This window comes from Camellia sinensis, unplaced genomic scaffold (assembly GCF_055761805.1).
Source record: "Camellia sinensis isolate YWXY unplaced genomic scaffold, ASM5576180v1 Unanchor136, whole genome shotgun sequence".
Lineage (NCBI taxonomy): Eukaryota > Viridiplantae > Streptophyta > Magnoliopsida > Ericales > Theaceae > Camellia > Camellia sinensis.
This window is the reverse complement of record NW_028129016.1, coordinates 63,180-67,441: the sequence shown is the minus strand read 5'-3', so window position 1 is coordinate 67,441 and position 4,262 is coordinate 63,180.

The following is a 4,262-nucleotide window of genomic DNA, read 5'->3' as shown; positions in this document are numbered from 1 at the left end:
TATTTTAACATCTAGATGTTACTTTAAATATTTGGACTTCGATTTGTGGGCTCGTTTTTTTTATAAGCCTAAATGCATCGCCCAAATATATAAATATACAAGCTTTATTTTGTCCTGACTGACATTCATTTAAAACAAAAAACATCTTTTTGTCTTAAATGAGGGAGGCATTGTTGGCACTAAAATTTATCATCTTTTGATCCAAGGAATGACAGATGTGAAAACCATAAGTTTCCAGTGGGACTAAGTGGCGCAATTAAAGGAATAGATGTGGCAGATTCAGTTTTTTCTATCGATTCCTTTGATAACACGATCAGATGGGGCCAAACGTGGCCCAGGTGTCAAGTCATAAGATAAGGCACGCAGATGATGCAGGATACATGGTTTATTTGCAGAGAAAAAGAATGCTGCAACAGAGGAGCACAGTTGTGAAAATCATGGGTAGTTATGCAAGAAGTGGAGGAAATTTGCTCCATGATGGGACACATGGCAGCAGAGAAGCAGCAAAGCCAGCAGCATAAAGGTTGGAATTTCGAAGGAAAGAAAAACAATCAAACACACAACTCATATGGAATTAGGAGTAATTTAACTTAGTTAGCAATAGCTTCTGTATTTAGTAGTACTCTGTGTAGAATTCAGCCTCTGTGGCGAAGTTTCCCTTTGTCGTTTGTCATGTATATTAAGCTTGTAATTTAATTCTTGTAATTAAGTGGCAAGTTTACTTGTTCTTCAATCGATTTTCATTTTATTCACATTTGTTTCTTCGTATTACAACCTCCAAAGAAGTCCGCGAATCTATCAAGGCATAGGACATTCAAACCACAATTGCTTGATTTGTTTTTTGTTTGTGAAATTTTAGATTTTCTGTCGAATCTCGTCTGTCAATTTGGCCTTAACCAGATTTTTACTAACACATAATAAAAATTATGATTTTTGTAATGAAAATTATGAATGTTTGTGGTATGTTATGTCATTTTAAAATAAAAATAATAAATGGTGAAATTAGTTTTTTTTTTTTTTTTCTTTTTGTCAATCAGATATAAGAAACATTATATAAAAATACGACAATTAAAATTCAACAATAATTGAAAAGACTAACAGTCACCAAGTCTAACAGCTACCACTAGCCTAAATTGGAGAAAAAATAAAATATATATATATATATATATAAAACCTCCATATTGAAGGAGAAATAAACATTACAAAAAGTATCAAACTTCTTTATTATAAAAGTTGAATTCGTAATCTCACACCATAAAATAATGCAAAAATTTTATTATTTTATGGTATATATTATGCTATTTACGGCAAGAAAAATTATTTTATTATTTTATTTTAATAAAAGCTACGAATTGGGGTTTTGTCATAAGGCGCAAACCATACTCACGTTTTCACTGGTGTGTCACATGTTATATGAAGAAAATATTAGAAAATAAAATTTGTTAATTCTTTTTCATCCCCTCAAATTTTGTTAATATTGTAGGGGCTGAAAGTTGGAAAAGAAGAAAAGCCTATTTTTTTCTCCTAGTTTTGTCTTTCAGTGTAGCATTCTCTCCACAGCCACCTTTTTCCTAGCATTAAACTGGATGTCTGCTTATATTATTTAAATTAAGATGAATTTGAGTGAGAATTTGAATTTGAAGTCATATGGGATGTACTTTGATTTTATCAATAATTTAAGACATCTAACATAACATTTGTACATGATACAACACATCATTTGCATTGTTATTTGATGGGGGAAATTAGGAAAGCAATCAGGATTTCATTATTGGAGGGGATAAAAAAAAAATTAAAAAAAAAATTTACTATATACACAAAACATATATATATATATATATATAAATTATATATACATAAAAAAAAATTAAATACCATAGAAGCAATTTCTAATAAGATAATGAAGTTTTTTTGGTATAAAATAGAAAAGAATTCAAGATGAAAGAAGAATGACATATATATTTTTTTATACTGGGTGGCCATTTTATTTATAAAATGATATATATATATAATAAAAGTTTTATAGTAAACAATAATTTTCACAGAAACAGGAGGACATGACCCCCCATAGTCTTATCCTAGTTCCGTCCTGAAGAAATACAGCACAGTGGTATAGTGAAAAAAAAATATTTTTCTATGAAAAAAGTTATACATTTTAATAATTAAAACAGAATACTTTTTTAGGATATTTTCAATGGAAAAAGTTATACATTTTAATAATTAAAACAGTATACTTTTTCATGCTTTTGTGAAAAAGTTTCGACTGCACCACTGTGCAGTTATTTCCCCATACTTTATCCGTCCGTACATTATGGGCTCCAACCCATAACCAACACCCAATCCAACCAATTAATTAGCCCATCTTTGATGTGATCCATTGGGCTTTCTCATTTAAAAAATGAGAACATCTCAAAAGATGGCAAAAAGATATGCCGAAAAACACGAAAGTAGGTTGGTTTCTCACATGTTTAAGTATCAACTTAACAGAATTTGAAGGGCTCGGGGAATTTATTACGGATAACATTTTTATGATTTGAATTTGTATTATCTTTTTGTATATAGTATTTATGAAAAAAATTAAGTGTAATAATAGTCTTTTAATTTTATCACGTTTGTCTCCCAAAAAATAGAAAATAATTATATTTTTAAAAATAGATCATTTATTTTTTTTTAAATAAACATGATAAAATGAAATGGTTAAGATTATTAAATTGACCTAATTTTGTTCATGAATGACATAGATTGAGATTTTTATAAAATGAATTGTTCAGATAATTGAAATAAGACTTAGTGTGAGCCCCATAGGCTTCACAAGTTCTCTTAAATTTAAATTTGAACTTAAGAAAAGCCCAATCCAAGTGAAAATAAGCACAAATTACATACGATTATTTGATCGATTTTATTTTTTTCACAAATGATATAGATTAAGAACCTTACAAAATAAATTATCCAAATAATTGAAAAGAGACTTGTGGTGACCCCATAGGCCTCTCAAATTCTCTTAACTTTAACCCAAATAGAAATGTGTAATAAATTATGTATATAGTTAAAGTTATTATATTATTATTTTTTCTTTTTCTGTTTAATTTGATCTCAGAAGATGCTGGAATAATGTGAATTTTGAAAAATGTGAATCTCACTAGTAATAAAATATTTATATTAATGCTTATTAGAGTGTTTAGTTTTGTTGAAGAACTTTTTATAGAAAAATTGATAAAATTTAAAAATTGTGGACCTAATTATTATTTTTTTTTTTTTTGTTAAGTGACTAGCTTATTATTATTATTTTTCTTTTCATAAATGTGATAATTACATAGGAAAGTGAGACAATCAGATTTCTATTTATTTTTTGGGAGTGTAATTCTTGGTAAAATAAATAATTAAGAATCACTTTTCTATTCTAATATGTTCTAAACACTAAAATCATCGAATACTGAAGTCACATTCTCATTCTCCTTCACGATTCCGAATGTCCTGACTTAAAAGCAATTTTTTTTTTAATAAATTAAAAACAGCTTAAAATTTACTTAAAACACGATTTATTAATTTCACAACAAATGACCACTTTTATTAAAAAAATCATCAAATTAATTAATAATTTTTAATCATATCAAATTTTATTTTAATTAATAATTCAAATAATTTTATCATTATATAAATAAATAATTAGGAATTTCATTTTTTTAATTAATTTTGTTTAATAAAAAATTTTGACAAGAAAATACTTATAATTTTTCAAATCACAGAAGACAATCTGTATTTTAAACAAATTTCAAAAAATATATTTGTAATTTACCCTTGGTTATTTACACAAAAACCACCTACTTGAAAAATATCACTTTGATCCCCTAAATATACAAATTGACTCCATAAACTATTAAGAAATATCACTTTGTCTCCTAAACTATAAAAATGTACAAATAGATCCCTTAAACTATAAAAATATACCAATTAGAACTTCAAACGAAAGAAGTCAAAATAAAACACATCAATAGTTTAAAGGATTGTACACTTTCATAATTTAAAAGACAAAGTAATACTTACCAATAGCTTAAAAAATTCATTTGTACGCTTTTATAATTTAAGAAATTAAAATTTCAAAATAATCTCTTAATAATATAAGAGATCTCCGAGTAAATAACCCATACCAATAACGTTACTCTATATTTACCAAACCCTTGTTTTCTTACCCTGTTCTTCCGGTTGAATTAGCAAAACCCAATCCATGCCTATTTATCAATTATATTGCTGAAGAAAAAATG